Source organism: Triturus cristatus, chromosome 9, assembly GCF_964204655.1.
Source record: "Triturus cristatus chromosome 9, aTriCri1.1, whole genome shotgun sequence".
NCBI classification, from domain to species: Eukaryota; Metazoa; Chordata; class Amphibia; order Caudata; family Salamandridae; genus Triturus; species Triturus cristatus.
Window position 1 is genome coordinate 716984840 of NC_140592.1, and position 19663 is coordinate 717004502.

At 49.9% G+C, this 19663-nt stretch overlaps 1 long non-coding RNA gene across 1 annotated transcript in view; it reads left to right on the plus strand.

Annotated features, from left to right (window-relative positions):
• The first annotated feature begins 458 nt into the window (after window positions 1-458).
• Window positions 459-19663, plus strand: part of LOC146798589 (uncharacterized) — a 35095-nt gene continuing 15890 nt past the window's right edge. The window contains exon 1 of the long non-coding RNA XR_014969188.1: window positions 459-1013. This is a non-coding gene — a long non-coding RNA (uncharacterized LOC146798589). The remainder of the gene's footprint in view (window positions 1014-19663) is intronic.

A 19663-nucleotide genomic window follows, 5' to 3' on the forward strand; every position in this document is an offset into this window, starting at 1 on the left:
TATAATATTGACAATGCTTCGGTTCTAAAATGATGAGACTGTGAAAGAACTAAAACGAGTCTCTTTGAAGTAACATTCCAGTGAAGGGTGATGCTGCAGAGTTAAGGGTGTGGGCAAAAAAGAGAGCCCGATAGGGACCTGTTTCAGCAACTGCTTTTTAGAACTGCCGATCATGCGCACCGGCAAGACCCGGCCCACTTAAAGCCCTGACTATAATGAAGATACCATAATCCTGCCACCTCAGCCGACCTAGTGTTCATTAGGACACTGGGTGCAAACAAAACGTCAGCACCTACAACTCCCTCCTCGCTCCCCGTAGCCAAATCCTCAAAGCTGGATGGATTTACACTGTCATTAATCCGCAGCATCCATAGCTGACGCATTTGCGATGAGGTATCTGCCCACGGAGGAGGCAGTGTGCTGATAAACCAAAGCCGCGCCATGAGCCTCAGAAGATGAAAATCCATCAAAGGAGAAAGAGATAGTGGCAGAGAATGTGAGATCGAAACGAAAGAAAGGAAAATAAGAAAAGAGACTGACAATATCAAATGCAAATGAGAGGAGAAAGAGGAAAAAAGAGGAGAGGCAAGAGGTGAAGGAAGCATAAAAGGAAAAAAAGACCAAAGTCAGAAGTAAATCAGGAAATTCCAAGAATAAAGAAAAAAGACAAACCGTTGTGGAGAAAGCGATAAAAAGAGGAAAACGAGGGTCAAATATATAAAGAAATAGAAATACAAGAAATAAGAGCTGCAAAAAATAACTGACGGAAGACAGAAATCGAACGCTGGAGAAAGAAGTGCAGTGTGTAAAATAAGTCGGTAAAAAAACGCGAAGCAGGAAGGAAAAATCTAGAAAAACGTGAGAGAACGAGGGTGCTAAACAGTGAGACGAAGGAAGAGGAGAAGGAAGGAGACGGACAAGGGGAACGGTTCCCCAGGGAAGCACAGCATCAAGAACGCTGGAAAAGTTCTACCACATTAACAGCTTTTTGCGGCAAGTCGGCACTTTGTCTGGTGAGTCTCTTTACTGTTGTCTCCATGTAATGCTTTGCTGTGATCAATCACCCCTAGGTTCAGATGCGCTGGCAGGAAGGGGATGGTTTAATGAAATGTGCCCAGTGTTGAGATGAAATTATAAAGGAACTAGCCTGGCACAATGCTGGTTGGTGGATGCAGATGTGGGTGCACAGGTCCCTACCACTAATTTACATTTTTATTATGTTTACACCAGGTAAATCCGTAACTTTTGTTTAGAGGAAACAAGGGCGATGATGTGAGAAACGGTCTTCTCCATTCTATGTTTATGGGAAAATGTGTTAGTGCACATGGGTTAAGATCTAATACATCAAGGACTTCAGGATGTAATGTAAGGGCCAGAGCTGCTGACTTTGAAACTGGGGAACCGGGTTCGAGTCCTGGCTTCGGCCTAATATCCCGTGATTCTGGGCAAATCACTAAATCTCCCAATGCCCACAAAGAAGTGTCCTTTTGTAATGTAACCGGAGCTCATGTAAAGCGCTCCAATAGCTTCTAGTCGCACTGTGTAATACTGCAAAAAAGGATAATACTAAAATATCAGCAGGAATGACATCACATAATCTGACCCCAGATGACATCACGACGCTGAGCTCTTTTTCTAACCTTAGCCTCTTTACCGCCTCCTAAATGATGCTGAGGATGTAAGTGAAGGGCAAGGAGTGTAAGCTACAGAAAATTAACAGCAGTCCTAATGCCCTGTGTAGTTTCTGTTCCTGGCACTGCCTCCACGATCCCTGATACCACAGTAGAAAGAAACAAGCAGGCCTATCCTGTGGAGGCGAGGGGTGAGTGGGCATTATGCTCCAGGCCCCACAGTTTTCAGAGGCCTGCTCTCCATCAGCAACATTTATGTGTAGATTTAAATTTGCAAGAAGCCTGTCCTCTCCATTAATAACGAGGCTGATTCTGTGGCCAATCAACTGTGAGGCACTAGACACCAGTGCAAGGGGACCCCGGCTAAGACAGATTTTAGGACCCATGTTCAGAACAAATGAGTTTAATTACACATGTTCTGTTAATTCAAGACCCCATCATGCAAAATATTATTGAATTATACATCAAACTTTCAGAATCAGTGTCACACAAAACCCGCTGAAATATATCTAGCTCATGGCTCCAAAAATCCGCAAAATGACAGTGGGTAGAGAGAAAGCTTGAGAGGTAGAGGCAGAAAGAGAGAGTTTAAGATAGTGAAATATAGGTGGGCTGGAGAGAGAGAAAGATCACTTTTCCAGGGGGGCCCTTGGAAAGTGGGTAGCCCTGGGCAATTCCTCTCTGCCCATGCCTTTAAGTGTCTTTGTCAGATGCAATGTTTTCTCGTTCCCTGAAGTGATGTTCTTTAATACTTAGACACGGGTATCTTGGAGGAGAACATGGCGGCTGTCATTTAAGCTGCCGCTTGCCTCCGGGGGCACCTAAGTCCCACGCCTAGCATGTAGGCGAAGTTGGGACTCACAGCCTGTGCAATTGCGCTCCCGCGATCCCGTTTCTTCCCGCGGCTCTTTTTTTCTTTGATTTACCTACTTTGGAACGTGGGGGATGTGTGTTGGAGCACCCGCTGACTTCCCGCGCTGGTCCGCTGCCGCCCTGGAGTTGCGGAGGGGCCGCAGAGCAGCGGCTCGCGGACTCCTCCGCAGAGACGTTTTAAGGCATGGGCAAAGTGGGCTTTGGCCCAGGGCCCCAGCCTTTCAGGGGCCTCCTGATAGAGCAAGCTTTGCTCAGCAAAAAGTCTTGACCTTGTGATCTTGAATAATTCTTAAACAGTTTGTTATAAATACTGTTTTCCTTTTTTATTTTTAATGTGGGTGTTGTGTGAGAGTCTATTGCAAACATTTTGCAGAGAAATGTTGTGTTTATGTTAAATGCAACTCCCATAAAAAACGTTTCTTTTAGATCAAAACAGGCCCTCACATATGAGAAATAGGAGGGTGTCACAGAGATTATTTGCAGCAATAGTACACGTCACAGTCCCTGAATATTAAATGTAAACACATTTAAAATGTGGATGAGTGTGCCTGAGGCACTGTCAATGACCTGGTCAAAGAGTGCATGAAAGAGCTGAAATTAGATCATAAATTCAAAGCTATTCCAAGCAGGGGCCCCTAAAATACGTTTGGCCCAGGGCCCCCAAAATCCTTAAGATGTCCCTGCTCCTCCGAGCTGATTCCGGCAGAGGCAGCGCAAGTCGACTTTCCACCCCGGAGAAGGTTATTCATTTAAAGCAGACAGGCGAGTATCTGCTCTCTGAGAGTGGCAGGCTCACCCCACTTTTCTTGCAATCGCAGCAGCAACAGCAATCTGAGGTACAGGTGGGGGGGGGGGGCAAGGAGGAGGGGAGCCTTCCTAGCGCAGCTTTTTCCAGCGAAACGCTCACAGCAGAGGGCGGTGAGCCTGTTTCTTCATACACGCAGCAAAACTGGTCGGAGCAGGTACTTGGGGGTCAGGGGGGGTGGGGGCACTTACAATCCCAGTACAGCCCTTGTTAATAACACGGCCCCCACAATAACAAGCATTTACAATGCAATGGTCTCGGCATTGGTAAAGTTAGAGCTATTGGCATTGCTCATGACATTATTTTTGTTTTTGTTTTTAAAACATTTAAAGAAACTGCATTGTCATGAGCACTGCCAATAGCTCTAACTTTAACAATGCCGAGACCGTTGCATTGTAAATGCTTGTTTAGGCATAGGGAGATTTAAGTGATTTGCCCAGAATCACTGAATGTTGAGCTGACGCGGAGACTCAAACCTGGTTCTCCAGTTCCAAACTCTGAAGATTTGGCCGTAATACCACATCCAGCCACACAGACTTTCACTGCAGGTCCGCTGAAATACCAGGAGGGGAATAAAAACGGATGCAGCAGTTTGCCCCGAGCCCCACACAGTTTTACCACCCTGTCTACAGTTGGGAGATTGAGGGGGGAGTGGGGGTGCAAGCCGACACCAGACCATTTTATTGTGTGTGAAAAAGGCCGCTTTATTGAAACAGGTGCATATCACAATAAACTCCTTGGCCAATGCCTTACAAAACTAATACCTCGCTATACAATAACCTCCTGACCCCTTGAGTCTTCCCCCCACCCCTACGATCCCACATCATTTCCCCCATCCCCCAAAATACAACATAACATTCCATAACCACCATATAACCCAATCCTACAACATGTAGCCTTTTCTAACTCCCAAACTCCCCTGACCGTAACCCCTACCTGCCTTCTGTGCAACTGTAACTATCCAACCTTTAATCTAAACTTATCCAACCTGGATACCCTTTACCTGTCCCTGTACTCAAATTACCAAACCTATAACAACAAACTCTAGCCAATCCCGGCCAACTGTCAAACCACCCCGCTTGCACCTGTTCCAAGCGACAGTACAACAACTGCCCCTATGTACCTGTTCCAACAAATGCTGCCGCCAACTCCTGGAAACATCCAGCCCCTGAACCAACAATGCCCCGAAACCTATAAGCCGAGGGAGGGAGGGTGGGAACAATTTTAACTCGCGCACGCCCAGCCACCAGGTCACCAAGTCTAAAATGGTGACTGGGCTGGCGCGCAATTTCCCTATATACCCCTTGGGCTATTCGACTGTATTTGGGCTACATTTGGGCTATCCCCAAATGTAGCCCAATATCCTCAAAATGGCCGTTCGGCCACTCCCCCCCTCCCCCCCCCCCAATCTGCCCGGGAGGCAGACCTCGCGGTGCTCGGCTGCCCCCCAGGCTCCCATTGGGAGATTAAGGGGGGAGTGGGGGTGCAAGCCGACACCAGACCATTTTATTGTGTGTGAAAAAGGCCGCTTTATTGAAACAGGTGCATATCACAATAAACTCCTTGGCCAATGCCTTACAAAACTAATATCTCGCTATACAATAACCTCCTGACCCCTTGAGTCTTCCCCCCACCCCTACAATCCCACATCATTTCCACCATCCCCCAAAATACAACATAACATTCCATATCCACCATATAACCCAATCCTACAACATGTAGCCTTTTCTAACTCCCAAACTCCCCTGACCGTAACCCCTACCTGCCTTCTGTGCAACTGTAACTATCCAACCTTTAATCTAAACTTATCCAACCTGGATACCCTTTACCTGTCCCTGTACCCAAATTACCAAACCTATAACAACAAACTCTAGCCAATCCCAGCCAACTGTCGAACCACCCCGCCACCCAGGAAAAAGGGGGGGAAGTGTCGGCGATTACGCCTCTTCGTCCCCTTTTTTCTGCCCCCCCCAACCGCCGCGATCCCGCGTGATTCAACGCCTAGACACTCCCAACAATCCTGCCAAAACTTCCCTCAACTCCAAAAGGTAAAGGTCCATTCCCATCCGGGACAAATGAACCCCATCATCCCGGAACATTTCCCGTGCGTCATACCGAATGTCCCGATGCGCCACGCGTCCAATTCCGACATGCCTGCAAAACCTCACCATCTCCGTATTAAGCTTTCGCCTTGCCTTATCCACTGCCCCGGGGTTAACCGCCCCCCTCCAACTCCTCCGGGGGACAAACTCCGTCCACACAATGGAACAACCTGCCCAACGCTCCTTAATCCGCACCAAGTCCTTCTTCATTGCCCGCATCAGCGCCAAACCCGTCTCCCTGACCATGTCGTTCTCTCCCAAATGGAGCACCAACACATCTGGGCATCGCCCTGCTCTCATAATTCCGTTCAATGCCGGCATCAACTCTTTCCATCGCATACCACCCCTGCCCGGCCATCCAACTGAAAACAATTCGTTATTGAAACCCAAACGCTCCCCAAAATAGCTCTCCTGCGCCTGAATTTGCGCCCTCCTCACGAACGAGTGCCCCATGCCCCACAATCCAGATGGACATTTCTCTGGCGAGGGGTCCCATCACTGAACCTGAAAAGAAAACAAGAATGAGAAACCAAGCCAATTCCAACTACAAGCCAACTTTTTTTTTTTTTTTTTTATAACAAACCGCCCCCCGTTTTGCTGCGCACATAACGCCGGTAGCAATTGGATGACCACCTGCCCAACTTCATGATGTCATTTAATTACCCCTTCAAGAATATCAAATAATCATATAGAATACATCTGGCATCATTTATAATATATCACAAGAAAACAGGCGTTTATACAATGAAAGATACAAAAACATATATCACACAACATCAATTAAATGTATAACACACAACAATTAACCCAAAAGCAAACAATTTTCATCAGTGTCCCCTTCTAAGTATCAGGCGGACCACTTGGAGGTAGTCAAACTAAAAGTGGGGAACACAAGCAATGAGGGCAACTATGACCCAAACGTTATTTCAGGTGTCCCAACGACAGTCTGTGAATCACTGAAGCTCAGGTGACTCCTCCATCCAATGTCTGTCGACGTGACCACGTTTCAGCCAAAGAAAACTTAAGGCCTCTTCAGGACAGGGGTTGAATGACAACTATAACAATAAAGGGGAGGGGGATAACATTAATCATATCTACATGGACCCATGTCTAGGGGTGGTGACCAAGCCGTGCACACAAATCCAAGTGCCCACAAAGGGACCAAATACACCTTACATCCCAAAGTGACTTATAAAGGAAAAAGAGGGAAGGAGGTGGATATGTGCCACACAACACAGGGTGACAGAGAGTATCTAATATCCTCCCTCACCATAGTGTACATACTAACTAATTAGAAAAAGAAAGTGATAGCATCTAAAAATGTCTCTCAATGGACCACCGTCCTAATGAGCCTTATAAATGTCCCAAATAACGAGACCGGGACTAAAAACCTTATATCCCTACACCTAAAGTCCTGATACACTTACATGTATCTTCTAAATATAACACTTCCGAGGCTGCTCACTCGATATCGAGGAAACGTTCTGTCAACAACAGGGAGAACAGAGCAACAAAGTATCACAGGGGCTGCAAAGATAGCTAATCAATATACACCGAATAAATAATTTACATTCGTCAAACACGTTGGTATGCACATACCTTATAAAACGCTGCTCGCGCTTCTATTCTGGTCCTTCCCTAGAGATCAAATCACCGGTTCTCCACACAGTTTCTACGAAATAATAGAAATATACTGACTTATAGACTCCGCGACTCTTAGCCCATCTTCAACGGTCAAGACCGAGGCTAAAAATACACTTACTCGGTCAAAGTCGGGCAGTCTCTACGCGGGAATCTTCACTTACACGCCAATCCAATCCACAAATGGGGACGAAGCAACAGAACGTGACGCGTCCTGCCCGGAAATAAGAACTAGCGCTCTGCATAGGACCCTCCCTCTGCCTGCATCAACATAGACAGAGGGCTATTAATCGCCCGTAGCTCTTCTCAATATCGGATCGTCTGACGTTCAAAAGTGAATGAAAGGATAACAGACACCCGTGACTATACCCAACACAGGGAATACATTTCTAAAGATCCGCATTAAAAATAAAATAAGAATAAAAATAAAATTAAAACAAAAAATAATATTAATAAAACTAAATCCATCGACTAAACCTATATACCAACTGAATCAGTCCCTATTGTAAACAGGATGGGGCGAAATTACAGTGTGGGCATTGTAAGCACGGCACGGTCAACACACCAGGGGAACCCACAACTCCCTACTACACACAAGATCTATACAATATATACAAATCTACACTTTACAATTATACATACATTTAATATGTCCATAGCCAAAATGTGAAGGAGAGCCCTACGGATGACTCACCCAGGTTGTACATCATAGGCATTCAACAGTCTGCATGTAACATAGACAGAGAGGGTAGCAAAATACACGGACTTACATGAGCTGGCGCACCCTTTAAAATGGCGCGCCCTTTCGGTATTTACCTAGGAGAAACCCAAGTATAGTCTTAACATGGCAGTTTAATTTCCAATCAGTGACCAAACCTCATCACGGTCATTGAGACCCCTACTAGAGGTCTGATATCTTTCTATCAGACGTGCTTCTAGGCTATTAAGTTTTTTCTGTAATGATGTTTTTGTAGGGGCCTTCACTATTGCCAAAACTGTCCACTCCAGCTCGTTTTCGCCATGTCCATTTTCCAAAAAGTGTTGGACCATGGGAGCCCCCAAGGTCTTGCATCGGATGCGGGATTTATGCTGGATAATCCGCATTTTGACAGCTTGTGTGGTTTGTCCTATATATGAACATCCACACGGGCATGTCACACAATACACAACATTTTTCGTATTGCAATTTGAAAAAAATAACTGTTTATGTATTTTTTCGTGAATCGTGACTGTTTTAGAATCCTTGGTATGGACACATACAACACAATTGTTGCACTTAAAGTGTCCTACAACTTTTGGTAACCCCAATAGACCTCTAGTATCTGTGGGTATAGGTGATTGCCGAGTAGCTTTTACAAGATGGTTTCTCGAATAGTCTAGTAGAGTATTTCTGTCGGTTGGTTTGGTGAATAAATCAGCCCCAAAGCTAATAAGGTCAAACAGATTATTCTGAGGAATTTGAGGCTACTGGACCATCTAAACATTTCGAAGCCCTTGTTTGCCTTTAGACGTGGCAGGAATTTGAGAAACCATCTTGTAAAAGCTACTCGGCAATCACCTATACCCACAGATACTAGAGGTCTATTGGGGTTACCAAAAGTTGTAGGACACTTTAAGTGCAACAATTGTGTTGTATGTGTCCATACCAAGGATTCTAAAACAGTCACGATTCACGAAAAAATACATAAACAGTTATTTTTTTCAAATTGCAATACGAAAAATGTTGTGTATTGTGTGACATGCCCGTGTGGATGTTCATATATAGGACAAACCACACAAGCTGTCAAAATGCGGATTATCCAGCATAAATCCCGCATCCGATGCAAGACCTTGGGGGCTCCCATGGTCCAACACTTTTTGGAAAATGGACATGGCGAAAACGAGCTGGAGTGGACAGTTTTGGCAATAGTGAAGGCCCCTACAAAAACATCATTACAGAAAAAACTTAATAGCCTAGAAGCACGTCTGATAGAAAGATATCAGACCTCTAGTAGGGGTCTCAATGACCGTGATGAGGTTTGGTCACTGATTGGAAATTAAACTGCCATGTTAAGACTATACTTGGGTTTCTCCTAGGTAAATACCGAAAGGGCGCGCCATTTTAAAGGGTGCGCCAGCTCATGCAAGTCCGTGTATTTTGCTACCCTCTCTGTCTATGTTACATGCAGACTGTTGAATGCCTATGATGTACAACCTGGGTGAGTCATCCGTAGGGCTCTCCTTCACATTTTGGCTATGGACATATTAAATGTATGTATAATTGTAAAGTGTAGATTTGTATATATTGTATAGATCTTGTGTGTAGTAGGGAGTTGTGGGTTCCCCTGGTGTGTTGACCGTGCCGTGCTTACAATGCCCACACTGTAATTTCGCCCCATCCTGTTTACAATAGGGACTGATTCAGTTGGTATATAGGTTTAGTCGATGGATTTAGTTTTATTATTATTATTTTTTGTTTTAATTTTATTTTTATTCTTATTTTATTTTTAATGCGGATCTTTAGAAATGTATTCCCTGTGTTGGGTATAGTCACGGGTGTCTGTTATCCTTTCATTCACTTTTGAACGTCAGACGATCCGATATTGAGAAGAGCTACGGGCGATTAATAGCCCTCTGTCTATGTTGATGCAGGCAGAGGGAGGGTCCTATGCAGAGCGCTAGTTCTTATTTCCGGGCAGGATGCGTCACGTTCTGTTGCTTCGTCCCCATTTGTGGTTTGGATTGGCGTGTAAGTGAAGATTCCCGCGTAGAGACTGCCCGACTTTGACCGAGTAAGTGTATTTTTAGCCTCGGTCTTGACCGTTGAAGATGGGCTAAGAGTCGCGGAGTCTATAAGTCAGTATATTTCTATTATTTCGTAGAAACTGTGTGGAGAACCGGTGATTTGATCTCTAGGGAAGGACCAGAATAGAAGCGCGAGCAGCGTTTTATAAGGTATGTGCATACCAACGTGTTTGACGAATGTAAATTATTTATGCGGTGTATATTGATTAGCTATCTTTGCAGCCCCTGTGATACTTTGTTGCTCTGTTCTCCCTGTTGTTGACAGAACGTTTCCTCGATATCGAGTGAGCAGCCTCGGAAGTGTTATATTTAGAAGATACATGTAAGTGTATCAGGACTTTAGGTGTAGGGATATAAGGTTTTTAGTCCCGGTCTCGTTATTTGGGACATTTATAAGGCTCATTAGGACGGTGGTCCATTGAGAGACATTTTTAGATGCTATCACTTTCTTTTTCTAATTAGTTAGTATGTACACTATGGTGAGGGAGGATATTAGATACTCTCTGTCACCCTGTGTTGTGTGGCACATATCCACCTCCTTCCCTCTTTTTTCTTTATAAGTCACTTTGGGATGCAAGGTGTATTTGGTCCCTTTGTGGGCACTTGGATTTGTGTGCACGGCTTGGTCACCACCCCTAGACATGGGTCCATGTAGATATGATTAATGTTATCCCCCTCCCCTTTATTGTTATAGTTGTCATTCAACCCCTGTCCTGAAGAGGCCTTAAGTTTTCTTTGGCTGAAACGTGGTCACGTCGACAGACATTGGATGGAGGAGTCACTTGAGCTTCAGTGATTCACAGACTGTCGTTGGGACACCTGAAATAACGTTTGGGTCATAGTTGCCCTCATTGCTTGTGTTCTCCACTTTTAGTTTGACTACCTCCAAGTGGTCCGCCTGATACTTAGAAGGGGACACTGATGAAAATTGTTTGCTTTTGGGTTAATTGTTGTGTGTTATACATTTAATTGATGTTGTGTGATATATGTTTTTGTATCTTTCATTGTATAAACGCCTGTTTTCTTGTGATATATTATAAATGATGCCAGATGTATTCTATATGATTTTTTGATATTCTTGAAGGGGTAATTAAATGTGCTCTTCTCATGAACGATTGTTAGATATATTTTTTCCTTGATACCTTTTTTCATACATATATATATTGTCCCTTATACCCCTCGCATGTGCTTCCGACGCTGCCCCAATGCGAAAGGAATGCGTACCAAATCCCTTGTCTTCAATCCCCAATCTCCTGAGCGCTTTCCGCAGCACCGCCAGCAGTTGTGAAGCTTTAACGCCCCGACCCCGCTGATGGGAAAAAACCAGTTCCCCCCGCCCTTCAGAAAACTCTTTCCACCTTCGCCCCCAACGAAACGGACAAACCGTCGGAGAGCGCCCTTCCTTCAGAGTCACCCACTTCCCCCTACTTTTTTGGTCAGTTTTTGCCTTTCGAAGCCAAACACTCACTACCTGCTCTCCAAATGATACCTCCTCCCAGGTCAAACCCTGCTCCCCTTTTGATCCCAACAATTCCGACACCCGAAAGGCCCCAAAAAACATCCAAGACATAAGTGTCGCGAACAGCGCGGCCTCCCCAACATCCCAGCACACCTCTGGCAGGACCCCCAGCACCCTGTCTAACAGCTCCCAAGACAGCGGCTTCCTCACCCGGGCCCAACTCCCGCATTCCCTCGCCCAGCCTGCCAAAATCCGGACCCCCAGCTCTCCCGCGGAAGGCGCATAGCCCCACAACAACTTCCCGACGAACGCGACCCCCGCCAACTTGCCCACTATCGTCACTTTCGTCAGCCCTTTCTCCACCAGGTCCAATATGAACTGCACGACATCCTCCCGCCTCTCCGCCCCGGCAGCTCGCCACTTCGCCCCAGAACGGATAAACTCTTCCCACGCCGCCCTGTATGCCAGCCTCGTAGATTGCGCTAAAGAACCTAGAACCAATTGTAACATCCGGTATTGCCTACTTCCCATAGTTGGTTCGGCATCCTGGTTGGGTTCACGTCCGCGTCCTTGGCGAGCCCACGGAATCTCCCCCACTGTGAACGAGACAAGGCATCCGCAATGTCATTGTCCACCCCAGGTACATGCACCGCGCGAAACGCAATATCATGTCGCAAGCAACCCAGCACAAAGACTCTCAACAGCTTGAGCACCTGCGCGTCCCGCGCAGACTGCCTGTTCACCACCTGCAGCACCGCCATATTGTCGATCCTGAAAGTGACCTTCTTGTGGGCCAATAAAACCCCCCACAGTGTGACCGCCACCACTAAGGGGAAGAACTCCAAGAACGCGATGCTCCTGCCCCCCTCCAACCAGTCCACGGGCCAGGGCTCTGCACACCACCTCCCCTGCCAGTACAGGCCAAACCCCTTGCTCCCTGCTGCGTCCGAGAAAATCTGCACGTCCCACACCATGTCCACCTCTCTCATCAGCGGCACCCCGTTAAACTGGTGCAAGAAAAACTGCCACATCCTTAAGTCCTCCCTCACTCCGGCCGACAATCGCACATGGTGATGTGGTGGTCTCTGCCCCTCCAACGCTCTCCCCAGTCGCCTACAGAACGTCCGCCCTACTCTGACCACTCTACAGGCAAAATTGAGATGCCCCAGCAACACCTGTATGTCTCTAACCGTCACCTTCTGGCGTGCCAACACCCCGGTCAGCATTTCCAACATGTTTTGCTTTTTCTCCGCCGGGAGGCGCGCCTCCATCCGGACGGAGTCCAGTTCAATCCCTAGGAAAGCCAGTGCCGTACTGGGACCCTGCGTTTTCTCTGGGGCCAATGGCACGCCTATGTCCCCCATGATCTCGTGGAAGCTGTCCAGAGCCTTCTGGCAGTCCGCGCAGTCTGAGGTGCCGACAAAAAAGAAGTCGTCCAAATAGTGCGTCACACCGTGGTGACCCGTCCGTTCCGTAAACAATCATTGTAGGAACGTGCTGAAAGCTTCAAAAAGTGCGCAGGACATGGAGCAGCCCATTGGCAATGCCTTGTCCACATACCAGTGACCGCCGAATTGTATGCCCAACAGATCCCAGTCATCTGGATGAACCGGCAGCAACCGGAAAGCTGACTTTATGTCGCACTTTGCCATCTGCGCTGTTGCGCCCGCGGTCACCACCAGTGACATTGCCACGTCAACAGATGAGTATGACACAGTGGCCGCCCCTTCCGCAATGAAGTCATTGACCGACCCACCTTCTGGCCAAGACAAATGTTGGATAAGGCGAAACTGGCCCACCTCCTTTTTGGGCACCACTCCAATGGGTGACACAATCAACTTGGGCAACGGCTAATCCTGAAATGGGCCCGCCATGCGGCCCTCCTGTACTTCCTTGTCCAGTTTCGCCTGTACCACCTGCGGGTGCTCCCGCGCCGATCTCAAATTGTCCGCCCATCTCCGGACCCTCGGACCCTCGTACCCCAATCTGAACCCCTCCCGAAACCCCACTCGCAGCTGCTCCGCCGCCTCCCTGTCCGGATAACCCCTGAGAGCCTCTTCCAACATCTCCACCCTAACCGGCGTATGAGCCCTTTGGCCCAGGCCCCTTAGCCCCCCTCCCCCACCCCGCTTGCTGTGCCTGCTGCTGGGTCCCAGCCTTAGGGGCTCCGGACTGCCACTGCTGACTGCTATGTGCCTGACCCTGAGCGCCCCAGCATTTAACCAACGCATGCCGCTTGCCGCATCCGGAGCATTCGTGCCTGAACTTACAATATTCCCTTGTGCAGAGTCCCTTGTTATAATCCCAGCAGGCACCCTTCTCCCCTGTCGACCCCTTGGTGGCTCCCCCCACCCCCCCTCGGGTGGGACCCCCTCGAAAGGGCTGGTATACGAGCGGTAGCCCGCTGGCCGTAAAAATAGTCTTCCCTGCCCAGCCAGCCCCATGGTATGCTGCCACAAGTCCGTATCCAACTCACCCCACTTAGCCTCTTTATCCCATGCCATGCGCACCCGGAATTCCTCATCATACTGAGCCCAGGCATACCCGCCCCCAGTGATTTGCGCCTTCCGGATGACATCCATGTATTTAAACATGGCCACTGACCTCTCCGGGAACTTTTCACAGTATACGCTGGCATATATGAGAAACGCCGCTGTCCAGTTTTCTATCGTCAAGGGCACTTTAGGCCTCTTGGCCAGCTCAAACTCCTCCTCCTTAGAGCCCTCCTTCGCCCTGACCTCCCTATGCAGGAGTTTGAGCATCTCCACGTATTCCCCTTTCCAAATTCTCTCCTTCGTTGCCAACATGAAGTGTGCCCCCAAGGGCTTGGTCACCCCCATATATGGTAACCGTTTAATCTTCAATTCCTTACTCTCCAACTTGGTGTCCTCCGCTTTCGTCCCACTTGTCCCTTTGTCGTCCGTCACCCCCGTCTTGGTCACCCCTGCGTCCCGGCCTGTGCCCTCCGTGCCCACTGCCACATCCACCACGTACTCACCCTTGCGCAGCCTACCTCCATCCCCCCCTCCTCCCCCGCCCCCCCCACACCTCTTGACACCATCCTTGCGCGCCCGAGCAAATGTTTATTACCTGGCGCCAAGTCCTCCGTCCGCCGCTCTTCCCGTCGTCCAGACCTGGGGGCCGAGATGCTTTCCCACCGCGATGTCCGACCCGTGGGCCGCGCCTGGCGTCGTGACACCTGTAAGAAACTATCCACAACATTACTCGGCCCCCCGTCCCTACCGTCCCCCACCTCACGCAGCTCCCCTTCCTCCATGCTCTCCTCATCATAATCTAATTCCTCCTGTCCTGCACCCCCAGCGCTCCCCGCTGGACATGCCACCTGCTGCTGAGGAAAACAAACAACATCCCTAGCGGTGCTCCTCCGTCGCTGGCCCCCGGGGCGCTGCGACCCCGTGGGTGTTGGGGCTGGCGAGCCCGTCTCGGGCCTACTTGTGCCAGCCGCGCCGGGATCCCTCGCCGGTACTGGGTACGCCGCCCCAGGCTCCACCCTCCCTTCTCCTTGGCGTCGCCAGGCCGCTCCCAGCCTTGCCAAGTCCGGCACCCCGCGATGGTCCAGCTGTCGCTCCGCTACCTGCAAAGAAAAGGCATGGTCTGGTGTGCTGGGCCTACCTCCTATCTTCCTGCCATCCCATCCCCGCTTGCCTGCCCCCAACGTCCCCGCGACCCACGCCTGCCCCACCGCGCTCAACTCCACCACGTCCTCTTCCCCCCCCTCACCGTCGTCTCCGTCACTCCACTCCCATTCCCCGCTCCCCCCCACCCCATGACCGCGCGCCCCCCCCGCCGCGCCCCCTCCCCCTTCCACTCCGTCCCCCCCGCCTCGACGCCCCCGTCTACAATCCCCGACGCCCCCCCAACCCCTCTGCCCAGGACTCAAATACGTCCAGGCCGTCCCAGTCCCTCTCACTACCCTCCGATTCAAACAGGGCCGGGGAGTGCCCCCCTGCTGCTCCCCCTCCCATAGCCTCCGTCTGGCTCCTCCTGCCGCCGCCAGGTAACGCCACTCTCCTGTCCCTTGCGTCCTGCTCCACTCCACCCCCGCTACACCCCCCCACCCCTCCCCCACTCTTCCCCAGGCGCTTCCCGCCCCTGCGCAGTCTCCCCCCCGCTGTGCACCGTGCCCCTCCCCCCCGCGCCGCCCCCCACTGCCTGCTGTACCGTCCTTGCATCGCCCTGCAGTGTTCGCTCCCGCCCGCCCGCCCGCCCCCGCTCCCCGCAGACCCTGTCCCCCAACCCCCACCCCACCGACCCCCATCCGCGAGGCCGCGCGGCGCCGCTCTGCGCCACCCCCTGACACTCCCGCCGGCAATATTCCCCATTCGAGCCCTTCCTCCGCCTCCGGCCGATCCGCCCGCCCCTGCGCTCTCCGCGCACCGCTCTGCGAGGCCTCCCCGCCTGCCCCCGCCACCTCCCCCCCGACGGAGCAGCGCCTCTGTCCTTATCGCTGCCCAGTGATATCGCCTTCGCCACACGTCCCCAGCCGGCCTCCTCCCCACGCCCTTCTACCGTCCCCCGCCTCCCCCCCCACCCCCGCGCACCTCGCGCCATGTCCCGCAGCTCGGTCCGGCCCTCCTCAGAGCGTCCCCGCGCCCCTCCCGTTGTCATGCCGACGGCCGCTCCCCTGCCGGCGGAGCGGCTCTCATATGATCGAGCCCTCGCTATTGGGCGTCCTCGCGCTCTCCCCCGGCTCGACGCCCGCCCATGCCCCCTCGCCGCCTCTGCTCCCGCCGCCCCCACCCCCGCCGACACCTCCGCACCAGGGGCAGCGCTGCTGGCATCCGCGCTGCCCCGGAAACTCACCGCTCCTCTTCTCGATCTCCCCGGGGGCGAACACGCCGCGACGGCGGCCGCCACCCCCGCGGACGCACGCCTCGCGGGGCGCCTCGTCCAGTCCGCGTCCTGAATCAATAAATCCATACGTCCCGCCTCGCTTAACAGCCGAATCGCCTCCAGAACACGGAAATCGCCGCTCGTCATCGCCTACAACAACTCCGTCTCCTACACCCTGACAGGCCTAACCTAGAACAATTTTAACTCGCGCACGCCCAGCCACCAGGTCACCAAGTCTAAAATGGTGACTGGGCTGGCGCGCAATTTCCCTATATACCCCTTGGGCTATTCGACTGTATTTGGGCTTCATTTGGGCTATCCCCAAATGTAGCCCAATATCCTCAAAATGGCCGTTCGGCCACTCCCCCCCCTCCCCCCCCAATCTGCCCGGGAGGCAGACCTCGCGGTGCTCGGCTGCCCCCCAGGCTCCCATTCTGCAAAACGTCAGATGGGATGATGCTTGGGAGTTGTTGTACTGCATTGAAACGCTACGCGATTTCTCGGCTCCCCACTGCGAGTTTCTCCCTCGCCCCACTGTTGGTCTCCCCCGCCCCGCTGTTGGTCTCCCCCTGACCCAATGCCCGTCTCTTTCTAAAGCAGGCTTCTCCAATGAGCAGCTCTCCACCTGCCTCTACGTAGCTCTCCTGTGTTCAGCCCGGCATAGTAAATTAGAGGCTTTTGCTTGGCTGAATTAAGATATGTATATCAAAACCGAAACATGAATTTGAGACACAAATGTGTGCATTTGCATGACTCATAAGTTCAGAGCCTAATGTTTAGAGAAAAATATTTTAAATGCTGATAAATCATGCGGAGTGGGAAAGACGTATTGCTAATATGATCACCTGGGTGCCAGGGAAGTATCTATTACCCATGCAGGGGCATTCCAAATTCATAAGGCCTTTTTACATTACAGCCGGCAGTCTTGTCTGATAATCTGGGGTGACCACTGCTGTTAATAATGCATGGGGGGGCCACTAATGTAATCGTGCCTCATGAGGTCACTATTACTACACTAATAATCTTCAATAGTAGCTCGGGATTTGGAAACTTTTTACACAAAATGCAGTGGTGTAAAAAGCCAATATGTCAAATGAAATATGAAAACTTGTTCACAAGCCGCAGTGATGTATTTAAAATGTTACACAGTGCCCTGTGAAATATGCTTTTATGTTTTGCAATGGGCCATTGCTTAATACAGTTCTAATCACGAAAGAAACAAAGCCTGAATATTCTCAATCCGATAAGCGCTGTTTGTTGGCTGCATACTGCAGAGAAGACCTTTATTAATGGCTCCCTTCTGAATACAGAATTAGTTTTCAGTAAAGCATTGGTTTCTTTTCTGAAATGATTAACTATATATCCAGTAATTAGCTCTTGTTTTACACAACACACAAAATAAAAAATTCAAATGGCTCACTATTTTGCTCACATTTTCAATGAACATTTCGCCTTTTTAAAAAATAAACCTGCTTAACTGTCCTCAACTAAACTTATAATACATACAAAGCACTTGGCCGCCTGCCTTGTGGTTTCACCCAGCTTTAGGCCAGGAGCTTTCTGTCATCACACCATAAACACGCATAAAAGATGTTAATGCCTTCCACTGATCCTCATTTCAGTGACCACCATTCCCCACTAAAGAAAGTGTTAGCAGGGATTTATAAATTAAGCGAGGGACCAGAAAACTAAAAAGGCCAAAACATTTCTACAGCACGCTCAAAACGAGCTAAGTAATCTTTCCGACCTTCTGAACATGTTAAATCATTTGGAGAAAAAAAAATCATACCCCGAGGCATCCAGATGACTTGCTCACTTAGTTCAGAAGACAAAAATAACTTTCTGTGACTAATGCAAGCACCAACAGAGCTTACACACATTCACTGTTGCAAAACCCAGTAATTGGGAGGTTTTTTCCTTAGTCAAGATTGGAATACATGAAAACAGTTTATGTAGCAATTTTATGGAACCTTTGCACAACACACATACATTAAAAAATAAAACGGGGGAGAGCAAGGGACTGGGACAAAGATTCATTCAAGAACACACGAGCAGGCCATATGAATCACTCTGCAACTTCCCTAACCCACAAGTCCCACATTTTTCAGCGGCTGGGGCCACCGCAAAACTGCATCTAAAGGCAAAACTCCACCTAAAGGAGCCAGGGGCTCACGAAGTATGCATATATTCCAAAGAGAAACTGCGATTTCGTCACTCGCACTTATAGCTAGATATGTTTTGAACAAGGCGACGTCACACAACTCCGTCCTTCGAAATGAAGGTTAATTATCGTCATCAGTGCTGCACTTTGGAAGAGATGGGTCTCCCTGCAGAGGGTGAACTGGCGGGTGGGCGCAGGTGTCACACCGTGAGGATGCAAGCAAATGCAAACATTGTGAACATCCGGAAAAGGGAGGAGGGGCTAAAGGGGGTCATGTCAGAGGGTGGCAGTGGTGTAGCGAATAGGGCGGTCGAGTGATGAAAATTGGTACATGGGGTGGGTGTAAGGTCACAAAGGGAATGACAGCTGGTTGGGTAGAATGAAAGGTTGCAGGGTGGAGCAGACAAGGAAGAGCAAGGTTATATGGCCAAGAATTCTGGCACACGAAACAGACAGGCATATAGTGCGAATGAAGGGTGGCACAAGTAAGAGACAGGGGTTTCCAGTAGGAATGAAGGCTGGCATAAGCACTATGAGGTGGAGGTACAGCGAGGAGGGTGGTAAAGAAAGAGAATATAAATGGCACAGACTGGAAAGAGGGTGGTGGTGCTGGAAGGAGGGTGGTGGTGCTGGAGTGTGGCTGGCAGTGCGAGCAGAGTGCAATGGGCACGGAAGGTGGTATAGACCGTCAGGAGGGTACTACAGGAAGCTGAGGGTGGTAGTATAGGCAGGAAGGTGAACAGTACAGAGATGATGGATGCAGAGGGACACAGAAGCAGGGTGATATGGAAAGGAGGGCTGTATAGACAAGAGTGAGGGTGGTACAAGGAGCAGCACCGTAGGGGTGTTAGACAGGAGGACACGAAGCAATGCGGGTTGTGGGGATCGGACAGGCAGGAGGGGACAGCAGAAAAACGATGGGTAAGGTGGTGCAAATCAGAGAGTCAGGAAGCAGAAAAGTGGGACAGGCCAAATAGTGAGTAAGGGACAAAGCAGGGTAGTGCGAGGTGGTGGGTAGGAAGGTCCTAAAGGCAGGTAGGAGAGTGCTATACTTGTAACAGAGGTGTAAGGGGATGGTGCAAAGGCCAGGGCGGCATTAACAGCACAGCCCTCCCCCCAGCAACGGGGCTATAGAGATATTTACAGTATTTAAAGGGAAGGGGTGGCACAGGCAGTAGAAGAAGTGCAACCAGGGCAAATGGGGGCCCTTGCAAATAAATGCAACCGGGTAAAGGAGAGGCATTGAGTGGGTACCGGGAGGTGGAGGATAAGGGTACACTCAGCGGGGAAGAGAGGGAGACTGTCTCTGATGAGGGTACAGACAGGAGGATGCTAATGTACCGGCATGATGGG